General features: G+C 37.5%; 2 long non-coding RNA genes across 2 annotated transcripts; both read left to right on the top strand.

Annotated features, from left to right (window-relative positions):
* Nucleotides 1-1,157: 1,157 nt before the first annotated feature.
* On the top strand, nt 1,158-4,223 carry LOC146478271 (uncharacterized). Its single transcript, XR_014865086.1, has 3 exons — nt 1,158-2,472; nt 3,291-3,343; nt 4,194-4,223. It is a non-coding gene; the product is annotated as an uncharacterized LOC146478271 (long non-coding RNA).
* A 3,008-nt stretch (nt 4,224-7,231) lies between these two features.
* On the top strand, nt 7,232-16,626 carry LOC146478270 (uncharacterized). Its single transcript, XR_014865074.1, has 3 exons — nt 7,232-7,339; nt 9,956-10,038; nt 13,317-16,626. It is a non-coding gene; the product is annotated as an uncharacterized LOC146478270 (long non-coding RNA).
* Nucleotides 16,627-17,813: the final 1,187 nt, after the last annotated feature.

Below are 17,813 nucleotides of genomic sequence, written 5' to 3'. Positions count from 1 at the left end.
CACATGAATATACCTCGTTCTTTAATCCATGAACCGAAACTAGCGCGCTACACATGAATATAACTTGTTATTTAATCCATGACCCGAAAAAAGCGCGCTACGCATGAATATAACTCGTTCTTTAATCCATGAACCAAAACATTAACGCGCTACACACAGAATATAACTCGTTCCTTAATCCATGTACCAAAACCGCGCGCGCTACGCATGAATATAACTCGTTCTTTAATCCAGGAACCGAAAGAAGCGCGCTACGCATGAATATAACTCGTTTTGTAATCCATAAACCGAAACAAGCGCGACACACATGAATACAACTCGTTCTTTAATCAATGAACCGAACCAAGCGTGCTACGCATGAATATTACTGGTACTCGTCCTTTAATCCATAAACCAAAACAAGCGCGCTATACGTGAATATACCTCGATCGTTCTTTATCCATGAACCGAAACAAGGACGCTACACATGAATATACGAGTCATATTCATGTGTAGCGCGCTTGTTTCGGTGCATAGATTAAAGAACGAGTTAAATTCATACGTAGCGCGCTCGTTTGGGTTCATGGATTAAAGGGTGAATTATATTCATGTGTTCCTCGTTTGGACGAACGGAATCCAGCTGTACTCAAACCGAACCGTAGCGAAAATAGTCTAAGTCCCCTTAATGAGATGCAATTCACCAATGGTGTTCCAATGGAATGCCAAGTCATTCTATTGGTACCAATCGTACCATTGGTACCAATGGACGAACGGAATCCAGCTGTACTCAAACCGAACCGTAGTGAAAATAGTCTAAGTCCCCTTAATGAGATGCAATTCACCAATGGTGTTCCAATGGAATGCCAAGTCATTCTATTGGTACCATTGGTACCAATGGACGAACGGAATCCAGCTGTACTCAAACCGAACTGTGGCGAAAATAGTCTAAGTCCCCTTAATGAGATGCAATTCACCAATTCACCAATGGTGTTCCAATGGAATGCCAAGTCATTCTATTGGTACCAAGGGACGAACGGAATCCAGCTGTACTCAAACCGAACCGTAGCGAAAATAGTCTAAGTCCTCTTAATGAGATGCAATTCAGCAATGGTGTACCAGTGGAATGCCAATCCATTCCATTGGATTCCGTTTGTGTGTATTGGACAACACTCCAAAAAGAGGCTATTAAGATGTTTATGTTCAAATTACGAATTTCTAGAATGCCATAACAGATAATCCTTTCAGCCTTCAGCTGTATTAGTTAATTTCTTTTAATAATCAGATGTACTGCAGGTTTTGTTAGGCTTATATTTATAGTAGACAAAATTTGTGAAGTATAACTACATGACTGTATATCCTATTTATTATATCTCTCAGTTAGTACGAGCTGTGTGATTGGTCAATTTTGCAGGCTGTATTTCACTGTATGGCGTGTTAGATATAAAAGTTTTTCCTTTCCCGTGCACCCGATCTACTGCAGAGACATAATAAATGTCTTACTTACCTTGTTTTCTCGGTCCGTACTGTAAGTTATGGGTCCTTGTTTTTTCCCGTTGATATATGGCCCACGAGCTTCATGCTTGGGCCATAACTCAACGCGAAATAACTTGGTCTGTAACTTACAGTATGGACCAACAACACGAGGTTAGTAAGAGGTATGTATTGATGTAAGCACAAAAAGCTTTTGATGAAGAGTTCTTAATAAGAGAATGGTTCATGGTTCTTGTTTGGTTTCTCTGACCCAAAGAAGGGGTGTTATCACTCAGTTTATTAAATCCCTTATATTCCTGGCTCATTTGAAAGTCTGGACGTTTATGAGTTTTGTTTTGAAAATAATTATTATAAAAAAAAAATTAATATATAATCATTGTTGCACTCGAAAAATGCAGGAAAGATTGTGTGATGTAAGCAGTTTCTGCCCCTGTAGCTGGTTAATCCACATATTTATTTCTGGTGTTATGATTGGCAAGTTGGGATGCTATTTTAAAATACCAATATTTTAGTTTGACCATTCTGCATGTTACTTGGTTTATTGCAAAATTAAGACTGGAGATTAAATTAGCTAATTTATCATAATAATATTTATTATAAGTGTGGTTATTAAAGTTTGATTGATTGTCCGAGTGTTTGATTGATTGATTTTATTTCATTTTCATCTGTAAGCACTGCACACTGTATGCGGAATTATTGGTGGCTGAGTGAAAAGTTAGAAAGGTCCTGGCCAGTCTTCCTGGACAAAGCTGAGCAGGGCATACACAAAGCAAAAGAATTTTCAGGAACTGTAAAATGCTGATCGTGAAAAGACTCTGGTGTCCGTCAAGTAAATCATCAGCAGAGCCGATATTTTTGGTCAGCAGTTGAACAATTTAAGAAAACTGTGTTGTGTGGTTCCTGGAATGTCCATGCACACCCTAGCAAAGGGTACTGGGAAGGGTCTCAGAAACCAAACTTTTGAAGATAAACGTGTGAAGATAAACTTGAATTTCCAGAATGGTGGGTTTCACATAAAAACCTCTTTGGTAGGAGTAAGAGATATTTTATGGAACAACAATGAATTAGTTTTCATGATGAATTTCAGACGTAAATGGCTCCAAACCATGCACAACTGGGTGGTACACACTGATAGAACATATGAGAAATAAGAGAACCATCTTCCTCCCTCCCCCACCTCACCCAAGCTTTTCTCCTTTTCCACTGTCGTTTAAAGATGTGTAAGCCACTACAGAGATGCAGGCACAAGTACAAACCAGAGAGCAAGATAAACCAGTTTCTGTCTGAAACCAAGGGTTTAATTGCCTTACAGGAGTCTGGTAGCATGGGACGCCTTAATTGGGAGCAGGGATGGCGCAGTGGTGATAGCAATCACCTCCCACCAATGTGGCCCGGGTTTGATTCCCAGACGCGGCGTGATATGTGGGTTGTGGTTGTTGGTTCTCGTCCTTGGTTTGAGAGGATTTTCTCTGGAACTCTGGTTTTCCCCTCTCCTCAAAAACCAACATAATTTCCAAATTCCAATTTGATCTGGGTTATTGTCAAACACTTTATCATGAGCCTCTAGTTCGGAAGATTGGGCAAGCACTCCCCGTGTTTGACATTAAATAAAAGAGTTATTTTATGCCTGTAACATTTCACCATGGGCTCTTACATTTTTTGTTGTAGCATCTAACATGTAACAGGTCAATGGACTGACTTCTAGCATCTCAGCCCTTATCCTTGGGGGCTCCTTCAAATAATATAATTATTCTTTAACAGCAGCCTTGGAAACTGGAAAGGAGTTTTCTTTATTCCTTGTTATTCTTCCTTTGATTTAGAACTGGGACAAGTTGAGTCTGAACCTCCTGACAATGAACCTATAAGGTTGAAGGTAAATTTCATTAATTTTACATTATTTTCACTTTTACTCTAAAGTTAATTTGCAGGAAGAATGATCGCTATTGGGTGATTATTATAGCATTGGACTTTTCACCAGAAAGTTTTATAGTGTTAAGTTGCAGTACATTAGATTGACAAGATACTTTCAATTTCACATAAAAGGTTAAAATCTATATACCTTGCAATTTCAGATCAAAACTGCTGAAAACCATACCCTTTAATTTGGCACTGCACATAACCTTTATATATAGGGCCAGGGGAGTCCCCACCCCCCCCCCCCCCTCAGAACTTCCCAGAATACGAAACAACGATGCTCTTAATGAAATTTATTGAGCTTCAAGGAAACATTTCTCTTAAAGTGGGGGGTGGAGTGGGTAAAGCCCCAGACTGGGGCTTTAGTCTGTTCTTGCACCGTGCCTGTGATAATTTGTAACCTTAGTAGTTGATCAATAAGCGTATCACGGGAGATGTAAGTAGTGCTCCTAGTCATCCCATTTTACAGAAGCTGACCTCTAACGTTAAAATGCTGACCTGATGTTGACCCAGAATAAAACTATTTCTCAAAGGTTTATTTTCCTTTTAAAGACCAGGTTCAATTGTTTTTAATAATTTTATGATGTAACCACTCTTTAGAGGGGGGGGGGGGGGTTGGTAATGATAAATATGGTCCTATTAATGCAAGACGGAAATCGATGGCATCAGAACTGAAAAACAATGAACATGCCCAAATGTAAAGGACACAGCAAATCACAAATATCTGCTTGCATTTGATGCATAGATTCCTCTCAAACTTGTTTCTTTCCCCCCTATAGTTATTTAACAGTTTTCATTATGATTTACAGATGAAAGCTTCAATCAAGGCATCATGTTAGCTTACTGGCCAGGCTCCTGATGCAAGGGAAGTTTATTGGAATCCATTTTTTTCGGTAAGTTGACTATATCTATAACTAGTTAACATCTTTTTAATTGGAAAGCTTGTCAAGTCGGTTTGTCCAGTGACTGACAAGCGCCTTAACACCTAATGTCCAGCACATAGCTGATACAGGAATAATCCATAACCTAGAGTTTTTAATTGCTTAGTTCTTTAACATTGCATAGCTGCATCATATTCACTTGAATGCCAACCTAAATCTGTCTAATCACAACTTTTTGTAGATCTCCTCTCTCACAGTAGTCTCCTACCCAGACGTTCATAGAGTCGTCATCCAGCGCTCCTCCCTGGAGCCTTGCGTGATGACACTAAGAACAGCTGTCTAGGAGACTATACTCTTAGTAACCCTTTTAAAAATAGCTGACCCCATTGCTCGTTGAAATATACTCTACTTAGTCCAAATTGTAATCATAACTAATTACTGTTACAAAGTGGAAAAGGCATATAAACAGATGGATTTGGTTAGAGATGCTCAAACTCAGCCAAATTTAGCCTGTTCCAGGCATTTGCTATGCAAATGCAAATCAGTCACTTCTTGTTTTCTCCCACGCCTCACCTTTTTATAGTACTCAACGCATTACAATGTGCAGTTCCAGAAAATACCCATACTCCCCCGACAGAAGGTTATTTGTTTTGCGTCCCCCCTCCACCCAGAAAATTCCAGTTTTGCTTCATACTTTGCTTCTAGAATTTTGGCTTTTGAGACCCCCCTCCCCTTAGGAATTTTCGATGACCTCATCCATCGGGTGGGTATGGATTTTTTGGAACTGCACAATTTACTTACGCACCACTCCCCACTATCTGAACACCTGGAACAGCCTAGGCCAAGTTAAAAGTTAATCAAGGTTTGATTTATTGTCCAGATTCTACATTTCTTTCAGTTCCACTCAGTGGACAGCAAAACAATGGCTTGGTGAAAATTGTTTAATCAACATAATTATTGAAACTAAGTCGTTTTTGAGCAGGTTTGAATATTTTCAACCAAAGAGGTCACCTGTATCCTTTTTCCACGCAACCTTTTCGTATCAAGCAAACTTGGCTGCATTCATTAGGTTTAAAAAGAGTTTATTGTAACAAGTTTCATTCTTTGTTTTGTATTACAGTATTTCCAAGTAATTGACTGTGGATGACAGGATCAGCCGAAAAACAAACTGTTAAGTTGATTCCTTGATGGAAACAGGAGTTTATTATTTGGAGTCTTACTCTGTGAGAAATAAGTTTAAATTACTCTAGCAGCCTAATTAAGGTGGAAAACATATTATTACAGTATTTAAAGGGACAGAACAGTGTGCAATCTTGAAAAGAAATGACAATTAAAGTTTGATTGCAACTTGTTAACTTTTTCTTTTTGTTCAATAAATTGTATTTCTCTAATAAAAAATAATGAAATGCAAAGTTAGCATTTTGCTGTTTCCCCTTAAACTGACGTAGTCCTTCTTCGTTCCCAGTGCCAAACATTGGTTCTAGTACTCAGTCGTTGCCGGCTGAGAAGGTTCCGAAAGGAAGGTTGCAATTTAAGTTCTAGGAAGCTCGTTCCTCAATCCTTTTTCTGGCAGTTTGGAAGACAACTGAAGAAATTAATTTAAGAAAAGGTGGCCCAGCTAATTTACTTTAATCAAAAAAAGAAGAAGAAACTTTTGGACCGGTTGTACCGTGTGGAACTAGCGCTAGCCTTACTGGTATTACTTTTTTTTTTAACAAATTTTATTCATTAAAGACAATACTTATAAGACAATACTTACAATACTTAACTTATATGACAATACTTACAATACTTATTAATGTACTTACGTACAGTACTAACTAGTGCTACACTAATACAATACTAACAATATTAACAATATAGTTACATTACTTACTAACCTTTTCTTGTGTTATACAATTCTTTTCTTTAGCAAGCAAAAGAAACAAACGAACAAAACAAAACTAAAAAACGTGAAGACGGACAAAAATACACATATCTTCGTAGCCTTATAGCACAGGGGCCCACGTTTTCATAATTTGCTTTAAGTTGTTATTTTTCGCAGCAATTGTTTGCAGAATAGTTAGTTTGTTTTTCAGACGTAAAAGAAAACCTTCAAAGTTTAAGAACTAGCGCAAGCCTTACTGGTATTACTATTAATTAAACATTCATACACTCTTCGCTTTGTTTGATTTTGTTTTTTGCTCAAAGTATTTAATCAGATTTTCGTTGCATTTCTATCACAGGAAAAAGTAGTGTTGTTCAACAGTTTCCATCCCATTGATTGGTCACATCCTATAATTTCATCCTTAAGCTCAAATAAAGTGATTTATTTTTTTAGTTATTTTCTTTTTCTTTTCTTTTTGGCGGGATCCACTGTAGATGTCCAACCTATGTGTATATTAGATTAATTGAAATCAAGTTATTAGGCAGTGTTCGTAAGTTTCGTCATTGGACCAATTTACGTTGTTGTTTTGCAGCGGACGATTAAAACGTGCACAACATAAGCGCACGTGCACGTGCAAAGGAACTGGAAGCACGTGCATTTTGACAACTTAAAAAAGTTTCATTTTCTTGCTAACCCTGCAAGCGGAGCCTCCCTCAACACTGCTTACAAGCTGCAATTTAAAAAAAAGCATTTTTCCACAGCGAACTAAGTTTCGTTTCAAGTTTGCATTTTTGCGCTTTTCCTTACGACCCTAAATTACAGTTTTCATTACTTTTTGTCATTTCCAATCAATCGTTTTATGCATTGTTCTCACTTGTTTTTGTAATCTGCATTTCCTAATTATCATTCAATTTGAATTGCAAATATACTGCTAAAAAATCATCTTTAATTCATCTCTCAACTTCTTGCACATTGCGCCCCTCGCAAAGTTATAACCTTCCAGTATCTCAGAAATCCTTGTTTCTGAGCTTTTATGGAGTATTATCTCTGACTAAAGAACTTCAAGGCGACTGCAAAGCGCTGGGGAACCACACGACTGTAAAACAAGTACCACTGAAGACAAAACGACGCAGAGAGCAAGGCTTTGACTTCCATCAATGCCGAACTAACGAAAATGAAACTTCAAGGAACATTCATTCCATGACAGGTAATTTCTCTACGAGTTAATAAGTTTTAATAAGTTTATAATCTTGAAATGAAAGTCAAGTTGCAAGTTAATGAGTTTAATTTTCAGTGGTGGTCATTCGCTTTTGCTAAAAGTTTTTTAATTTTGCTTCAATAATTAAAATCATATGATGAGTCACAGTCCAATTAATAGCGTTAAGCATTTAAGTTTCTCAGAAATTGCTTGATATGCGATTGTTGTTTTGTTTCGACACAAAATGACTGATTATTTGTTTAAATGTTTTAATAATATTTTGAACTTGTTCAACAACATTCTATATGCTATTGGCCCATCTAGGAGTCATCTTATGGCATGATGAAACTGCATGTTCAACATTTGCTAAACACAGGTCGCAACATTAATTAATTGATCAACGTTAATGGTTATTTATAACCATTTTGCCACACGGTTCCAATCTTATTTAGTGGCGATTTTCACGGTTATTAGGGAGTGTTCATTATTTATGGGGAGGGGGGGGGGCTGGCAAATGGGAGGGGGGGGGGCAAGTGAAGTCTACTCCCCTATTTAGGGGGGGTCAGAAAGGTTTTACTCTGGATCTGGGGAAGAGGGGGGGGGGGAAGGAAAAAGTTTGAAGGTTGATATCATTAGTTTTGGGTTTTTTTTAATTCTGCCAGAACTGCATGACATTTAATGTACTTGTACCACAGTAAATAAAACCATAATCTCACACCAATAGTTTACACAGCAAATGGGTTCCATTCAATGGATTTGCTAGTTAGATATGTTTGGATTTCACTGTCTGCACCAACAGATAGGCCGCCCTCAGAAATAAGTTGATCTAGGCCTTTCACTAGAACGGTTGGGTGAAGGCTGTCAGTGTTTTGCAGGCAGATCATGTCATCTGACAGTGGCAACATAACTTCTTCTGCACTTTCCCCAGTCAAGGACTCCACAGCTGCAGCTTGGCACAGTCGTTTTCTCTTTCTTTCCTCTGTTTTGCCTTTCTCTTGGCCTCTTTCCGCCCTCTACTCACTCCACTTTTTTTTTTTAGTGTCTGCCAGTTGCGCAAACACCCTCTTTAGCTGCCTTGTGGTATTTTCCAGACCAGTGATTACACTCTGTATCACTTCAACCTGCCCATTAGCATACGTAATAGTTTCTTCTACTGCTAGTGGAGCAAGCAAAAGGCAGGCGAGTAAAGCACTAAGTGGAGAATGAGAGTATGGTTTGATAATAAAGGCATCATTGGGGAGGGGGGGGGGGGTCAAAAACGTTTACATGTTTTAGCTGGGGGGGGGGGGGCAAAAAAAATTATCCTTCATCATTGAGGGGGGTACAAAAAGTTCCAAACGTTCCGTTTCCCCATTTGCCAGCCCCCCCCCCCCCCCCCCCCCCCTCCCCATAAATAATGAACACTCCCTTACACCAGGCCCCGGTTGTTCAAAAGTCGGATAACTTTATCCGCTGGATAAGGCACTATTCAGGGTCTAAAATATACTTCACGTTCAACGTTGTCAAAGATTTTCATACACTCCCAAACTTAACTGTGGGTAGAGTGTGCATATTTGCTTGTACAAGAGGAAATACTGAAATCTTTTCCCGGATTGAAACTGTCGGATAGTGACTTATCCACAGGATAACGTTATCCGGCCTTTGAATAACTAGGGCCAGGTATAGAAATAATATCCGCAAATCCGCTGGCAATAGAAAATGTGGTCACTGGTCATCAATTAATTTTGGTTCAGAAATCTGGAAAAGATTAGACCCTGCGATAAGGGAAGCAGAGTCACTGACTGCTTTTAAACGTGGACTGTCAAAAGCCATTTTAACTTTTGTGCATATGTTTTTTTATTTCTTGTTTCTATGATTAGGTTTTTATTTGTTCTTGGTAATTTTCTAGAGGACCCTTCGGTAAATCACTTTTTGTGACGTTGGCATTCCTCATTAAAGATTACTCAACGTTCAACTTAGCCTCCCACGCAGACGTTCTTAAGACGTCTGCGTGGGAGGCTACGTTCAACTGAGTTTTGAACCGTTTGTCCCTAGCTTTTGGGTCACTAATTAACGTATGAGGAAGAACGGAAACCTTGCTAATTTAAACAAGGATAATGCCCGGCCCCAGTTGTTCAAAGAGTGGTTACTTTATTTATCCCCTCTTGGATAGTGGGGCCTGGTGATCAGGGAGATCTAAATTAAAGTTTACTGAAGAGGTTTGCCAGAGGCTTAATCCATTCCGAAATCCAGAGTGGAATATGGGGATGGGGGGGGGGGGGGGGGCAATAGAGCAGGAAGGGGAGGAGTGCAAATCTACCCTCACAGACTTTGGCCGTCTAGATACAAGCGAAAACTACCCAAACTTATTTTTTGTATGAACTGTCACTGTTCATTTACAATTGCTATTGAAGTGAGGATAAGACCTGAATTGAGTGGAGCTGCCCTAGGCGCACTTTAAATTCTAATCTTCTATCTTACTTGCCTTACGCACAAATTCGATTGACATCGAAAGCTGACTGAGTGTCAGAATTTTTTCGAAGCGACCCAGCTGATTCTTTTGACGTGCATTACAATAATTGGACAGTTTACCCCAGTAACTATAACCTGTATGCCGTATTAACCAAACTAACGTTGAATATATAGGGCAACGGTGAACATGATGCATCGAATTGAAGTTAAAGTGGAAGTTCAAGACAAAGCGAAAGAAGAAGCATTAATCACAGAAGGTGAGTTCCCCTTTCTCTTGTTTATTTAGATTGCTAGTTTTAGAGTAGTAGAAATGTTCGCCGATTTGCCGTTTACGTTTCTGGTAAAAATACAAACAAGGGTCTGCCATCTGCTGGTTTTGCTCAAATGATCGTGTCATAGAGTGGAGACGCTTCACCCCGATCATTTCGAACCACCAACATCCCCTGGGTATACACCGTATTCACAAATGGCGGATGCGCGGGAAAAAACTGGCACTAGGCATCAAAACGAGGCGTTTTAGGATAAACAAAAAATAATTTGCCTGCGAGTACAAGCTCACAGAGAGACTATTTAGCTGATAAGCTCTTACACAGCAAGTTTTTCGGAATGCTGGCTTTATTCCGAACGAGAGAGGTGTAGTGTTTCTTGGTTCGTTTCTTGTAGCAATCCCAAATGCAAAATAGACAAACACGGAAACAAATCGGATCCAACTTTCGAGCGCATACCACAGAAGTTTGTCTGGTATGTCTTTCGGAATCAGAAGGTAAGATAGGTCTTGAAGGAAACAAATGAAGATACAAAAGGATGCATTTCTAACGAGAGTTGCGTGATCAACGTCGTATCGGACGTTCCGAGCGCAAGAGAGACTACAACCATTTGTCTAAACCGCTATAATACCAAGAAAAAAAGACGAAGACGACAACAAAAAGACGTGAAGGATGTGGAGAGAAACGGCTGGACGAATAATTTAAAAAGAAGCAACAGGTGAACCAAGACTTGTCTGTTTCGATTCATTTATATTGTAACCGTACTGTAAACAACAAGCAGAGAATGCAGTCCCCTCAAAATTCATAATTTGTTAAATCAATCAAGTCATCAAAATCCAACTGTTTAATAATGGAACAAGCTCAGAAGGAACATTTCTTGCCTGAATGAGAAAATTGTATTCCGTGAAACAGGCAGAGGGACTAGAGAACACAGCATTGTGGCTTTTTAACCGGCATTTCGGTTGAAATCATTAAAGATTTGCATACTTAATTAGGTAATTTGTTAGAATTGGATTATCGTATTTCGCTTTACACTGGGTTCCTAAACTTGCCATTCCTTGTAATGCAGTTACAATATAACGCATTTGAGGGTGACATTCCTGAATTTCCTTGCAGGATCGTTTTCTTAAAATTGATACCTTACTTCCAGTAGTTCCTCTTGACTTTGGTAACTGCCACATTTTCAATGACTTTCATGAATCTTGGCCAATCTTGCGATGCCCGATATCTTTTTTTATTTCAGGGGAAAAGCGCCTAAAATGTACCGAAATATTCAAGTGTTGGCTCACATATTGCTTCCTTAGTTAAACTTTTCTTTCAGTAGCTTCCCTCCACCTCCTTTTGTTTTCGTTTTTGAGGCATTAGAGCTGTTCACAATAGTAGTAGGAGTCGGTTTTTGTAGCTTTTGTGATCGGAAATCCGAGTAGTTATCACCACGGAACCCTCTTTGGAACTGCGTCCGTTTGTAGATTTATTTTCTTTCCTTCGAAACCCTGTTTTAATTCCCTTTCCGAAAAATACATTGAATAAACCTTTGTGGCTCCTGCTAGAGTGAAGATCTTTCTAACAACTTTTCATATTTTCTGTAGACATTACACTCGAAGGTTTGAAACAAGCAATCTAACTCAGTTTTTCCCGTGAGTGTCTAGTTTGCATTTGAGATTGCTACAAGAAGCCAACCAATAAATAATAAACACTAGAACTTGAACTCGTTCGGACTAAGTGATCAGAAAAACTCAATTTTTAGAAACTCGGCACTTATCGACCCTCTAGAGACCCCTCTAGAAGCTTACATTCGCTGGAAATTTTTTTTGTTTATCCTACAACGACTCGTTTTGGTGCGTAGTGCCAGTCCTTTCCGCGCGTGTCCGCCATTTGTGAATACGGTGTATACTCCAAGTATTTGACCTTGTACCTTGCCGAGGGAATGGTGAATTTGAAGCGGGTTTGTCTTTATGGTCCCACTGGCAGAATTCGCGCGTGGGTTTTTCGTGGTTTTGACGATTGAGGAGGTTTCCACGGACAGGATTTCTGCTTGCAAATAAACTGAACAGCGCATTTAGCCCTTGCACGCCATGTACTGTTTATATAGAGCACTTATTTAGTTAGTTGGGAAGGAGAAAAGAAGAAAATCAAAGATATTGCTGACAATGGTGAGTTTTGATAAAGTTGTGTCTGTCTTGACATTAATTGAGTTGAACTGCTGAAGATGGTTGTCGAAGCTCACGGTCCTTTGAAATTCAAAGTGTAGGAATCTTACAACATTAAGCTCGCATGGTGATCAAATATTAAGTCACTCTATAATAACGCGTCACACTTTTACCTGGTAAATGACTTCCACGCTCCCTTTTCTCGTGACCTGTAAGAGTGATATTTATTTTCTCGTGAGTATCGATACCTAATGTAAATGATGATATCGAATAATTGGTATATCGGCCCATTCTAACGCGTGCTGTGACACTGCTGGTGTGTCCATACCAGAAAATGTTGAACTCAACATTTCTGACCGAGGAGAGCGATGAAGACGTTCATATGGTTAAAGAGAACTTCCACTCTTCAACAAATTGACGTTAAAATGTTGGAATTGGGATCTAAATTTCAAAGCTGGATTGAAAAAGTGGAGATTTTATTGTTCTACAAATCGGAATTTATTATCGCGTATTTTCGCTTTTAAATCTTCTTTGCGCCACCAATTCGGATTCCATGATGTCATATGGCTGCCCGAGTTTTCTACACAAAAGAAAATCTGCTTCCTGACAATAGCGGCAACCGTATGACGTCATAAAACCCAAAATGGCGGCGCGCGGGAAATATACGGGCAAATTCGGGCGGTAATCATTTTTAGAACACTTAAATGTTACCTCCACTTTTTAAACTAAGCGTTGAAATTTAGACATAATTTTTAGCAGTTAAACGTCAATTTGTTTGGAAGAGTGGAAGTTTCTTTCATCAAATGCTCCGACTTTCTTAAGCGCGATATTGTGCCAATGTTAGCCTCCGTGTTACACCGTGTGTCTCGGCCCTAAGAAAAATGGGAAAATTTTTGATTGATTTTTGGGATTTATTGGGGATTTATCGGGTTGTCCATAATAGCGAGGTCATGTGAGGTGTCCGTAAGGCGAGAGTTGATTTTAGTATGTCCAAGAGACTAGTTAGATTTTAATATTTTCGTCGCCAAAGTAAAAATGTTGAACCTTAAATGACTGACCAATATAAATAAAGGTGATTAAAATTTAACTTGCTAATTGCAATTTTTGCTTACTTTTCAGGATTCTTTGTGGATGACAAGCCTTGACAAAACAAGCATGGGAACAAGAGCAAGTCAAGCACTTTTTTAGTCAAGGTAGAACATAAGTATTAATAATTTTCCAAAAGCCGACTAAGATCGAACTTTATTTTCTTCGCTGAACCGATTTTTTTGTAAACACGAAGACGCACTTTATCAAAGGGCCTTGATTAGCATTTAGTTTTCCACAATGCAATTTTCTACGCATTTTTTGTATATTTTGTCGCTTTCAAGAAATTTCACTCTTTGGTAAGCCATATTGTTTAGATTTCGTAACAGGATGGAGAGAAATACTGTTTTTTACTTTAAAGAAACTTAGTTTTATAGCTGAGGCATTTTCGGTCGGTTTAATTTAAAATTATTGCAATTGTCTATAGGTTTGGCCAACTTCAGAAGTTTGAAATTCTCTAAATCTACTCGATTTTGTCGAGTTTTGGAAGCAAATGTTTCTTTTAAACAGTGATTTGATATCTGATAGAAAACAAATTCATACCGAAGCGACCGTAACTGCTAGCAAAATTTTGCTTGTCGATGGAAACTGAATTCGAATTTTCTTGGGGTTTATAGTAGGGTTTGATGCAAAAAAATCGTAAAAAAGGGTACTCATCGGTGATTATAGTAAGTTATAAACTTTTTAAATATACATTTTGCTTATTTGTTAGCGGGCCGAAACATTTTCAAGTGCAATCTCAGTCAAAACTATGTATTTCATAATGAAGATTTCGACTAAACTACATGCTTAATTATTTGATTCGCTCGTTACAACAACAAATAAATGAAACTAGGTTTTTCATGGAAAGTTCTTGTTTATAGTGCGTCTTCGTGTTCATTTTGCATTTGCGAAGTTAAGAAAACTAACATTTTATTCTGTGAATCCCGTTTTTGGCAAAATTAGTTTGTCTAAAAATGGAAGTTTTCAGCAAAGTCAAGATACCAAATTCGTTCAAGTTTTAATCAAATTCGATTGACTAACACATGTTCAAAATTAATAAATCTTTGCGCAACTTAATATTTTTTGGTTTTGGCTCTCGTTCGTTGTTAGGGTAACAGCTGTTCAATTTTGTTTAATTTTCCCGCCAAAAGACTTAAAAAAAAAATACGGGCGCTTAAAATACGCATGCGTCGTTTTTTAAAATTTTTCCATATTGTTACTGTCTGTTTGAAAATTGTGAATTTTCCCGCCAAAAGACTTAGAAAAAATACGGGCGCCTAAAATACGCATGCGCCGAATTTTTTTTTAATTTTCATAGTTAATTTTATATTTGTATTCAGTAAGTAAGCTTAATGATACCACTATAATTAAAGTTCTTATTGATGTCAGCAATAAAAGTCACACACAAGCAAACAATTGTTTCAATTTCATTGCGTCCTTTATTTTCTTTCTTATCACAATTAATAATTTTAATTAATTAAGTAATAATCAATTAATTAATAAAGAGGTGTGTACAAACTTTTTTCCTGTATATACTAAGTCTTTTGGCGGGAAAATTTGGAAAAATTTGCACAGCGTTTCCCCTGGCAACAAATTTGGCCAAAAAAATAACGGGGTACTCTTTGAACATTTCTCGCCCACAAAAAGCTCAAAGAGTGACCCCACAAATTTTGCCCGCCAGATATATATAAACCACCTCGGATAGAAACTTAAAGCAATTGTCAATTTCTTGGTAATTTAAAAAGCGAAAGTTTGAAATTTTCAACGAAACGTTCGTTTTAGTGAATTTTTATTTCCGAGGTGGTTTATACTTTAACAATCATAAGTCATTTATCTTCACAAGGCTAAATAAATAAAGTTTGCAAACTTGTGTTGTCAAATAGAAGTTGGCGTGAAAGAAAATTGCAAAGTCGGCTTTCAAACATGCTGAAAAACTGTTGTTGTTGTTGTTGTTGTTGCAACGTTTAACACGCCAAATCTTATTTGACAACACGAGATCGGAAACCTTAGTTTGCCGAGTGAAGGCGACTTTAGAAATAAACAAGCGACATGGCAAATCAAGACCAAATTTTGCAACAGAAGAAGAAACGTTTTTGGATTGTCGCGAAATAATCATTGTTTCAGGAAAGTTTTAACATTGAATTGATACTTCGATGTCTTTTCTTTCAACCTGTTGCAAAATTGTCTAACTTGCAATGTTGCTTTTTGTGACCTTGTTCAACCGGCAGAGTACTAAACTCCACGTCCATATACAGTGTTACATTGGACAAGACATTCAGTGTGGTGAAAGCATCTAGGAAATGATACATGTAAAACCCACACCCAAATTTGAAATCTATTCTGGTTTGCGAGTATCAAGTCAATTCGTCTTAAGTGATGTTCGAAATACTTTTAACTCTGTTTTCCGTTTCTTTTCTCAGATTTTACTTTTGTGATCGATAAAGACAATAATTTTCATTGGTAATCACTTAATTAACTCTTTCTCTTGTTCTTACCCTTTTGGCCAAAATAATAATAAAAAAAGTTGTGTAGTTCCTTGGCAAACAATCTGTAGTTATGGTTATTTAATTTTCACTGATCGAGATAATCGATACCTTACTTACAAGTTTGGTGAACCGATCTCGTTTTAGAAATTTCTTTTCAACTATCAATCAAAAGAATTCTATTCATTCTTTAGTTTCAGCCAAATTTCGTCCAATTTCAACGGCAATGTCCTTAGTGATTCTTTGGTTTTTGTTTTCATTTTTTGCAATTTCTTTTTGTTTTTTGCCTTTCGTTTCTTTGCCAATTCTTATTTAAAAATTAATAGTTTAAGCTTTCACTCATTCCCCTTGTCCAATACAACACTAATATAGTAAAACAAGGTCTTGAATATCAAGTACACTATTGAAACTAATGTCTGGTTGAGATAATGCAAATAATTCAAGCCTGAAAACAACATCTAGACTGAGAGAGCCAACGCCTGAACGCAAAAAAAACTTCATATTTCTTTTTCTGTAAGTAAGAATGACTGTTTGTTTATCCATAATTTGTTAAGTTTATTTTCTTGATTTTCGAGGTAATGGACCACAGAAACATACATAAAATCTGGTTCTTTCGAACATCAAGAAGTTCCTTTCATGCGACCGAAAGGTTCATGTTTTTTGCGTTAAGTTATTATTTTCACCCATGTGATTTCTCATTTTGTTTCTCATTTCAAAGGGCGAATTCCAGAACAGAACATAATTTTTTAAATAACTCTATACGCATTCCTTGCAAATGAGGTTTTACCTGATCAAGATTACATTTCTTGCCATATCAAGCTATATTCCAACGAGCGATTTGTGTAGGATTTCACAAAAAACGTTTTAGTTAAAGAAAAAAAAAACAACCAATACAAAGCTGGTATGATCTCAATTTGATAGTTTTGAAAAACATTTCTGGAGCAGGATTTTAAGATTTGAAATTTTGAATAAATAAAACATTTTTCCTGTACATACTAAGTCTTTTGGCGGGAACTGTTGCAAATATTCTATTGCAATTGGCCGGCCGTAAGATACATCTTTCAAAAATTTAGAATACACGATTCGTGGAAATAAATACAAATGAATGCATAATCTTGCATTCCACTGATGTGACAGCCAAGTTTGTTCCAAATCTAATTTTGTCCCTAGCCTTTCTTTTGGAATCATAGTAGTCAAAAGAACAAAATGTTGAACGGCATAAAGCCCATTTTCAAAGAGTTGAATGACTACATGCTCCCTAACTGAGTTCCAATTGCTTGAATATTTTTCGAGAAAATATAGCACTTTCGATTCAAAAGTCTTTTGCGGCCTCTAACTCTTTTTCTCGACTAATTTGAACGCCGTAGAAGTTTTAAAACTTTTTTGTTAACATTCCCTGATTACTTCAACCAGACACTAGTTTACTATCTGTTATAATATGTCAAGAGAACATAAGGTATCAAAGAAGCTTGTAATTTAGTGTCACCTACCCCCCGAAAGTTTTTTCTCAGAATGGAAATAAATGATTTGGTTAAATCGCTTCAATTAATTGCTCATTAGGTAATTTTGTACAATGAAAAATATAGGAAGAAATGTTCGCGCGCTTTTCTGCGACAATTTGGTATTACAGTTTTGTCCCTTTCTTTAGAATAAGGATTCCTTTATGGAGCCTTACGTTCCCTTGACAACTACAAATACTTAGAAGGTGCAACTGCCAGGTGCCATGTCTAATGGTCTTTTATGATTCATTGCTAATTTTGAGAGCCACGATTAGAAAACATCCAAAACAGAAGAAATATTTTCAACGCTGATGCATTCGTTGTCGTCTTCCCCTAAAACCGTTGAAATTTGAAACTAAAGGTCACACAAAATCTCCGCGTCAAAAGTCACAAGGACTTTGTACACCCTTGATTATCCCCAATCTGGGTAATCCAATTTTATTAAGTAGCCAAATTGAGAAAAGGCTTGAAAACCGTAATTAAACTGGGTAGCCCACCCACACCTCCACCGTACCTCTAATCAATGTATCCTAAATTCCACAAAACGTTTATGACACGAAATATTC

The sequence above is a fragment of the Pavona decussata genome, unplaced genomic scaffold (assembly GCF_977016875.1).
Source record: "Pavona decussata unplaced genomic scaffold, jaPavDecu1.1 SCAFFOLD_64, whole genome shotgun sequence".
NCBI lineage: Eukaryota > Metazoa > Cnidaria > Anthozoa > Scleractinia > Agariciidae > Pavona > Pavona decussata.
The sequence above is the reverse complement of the archived record's forward strand: the minus strand, read 5'-3'. Positions and strand labels throughout refer to the sequence as shown.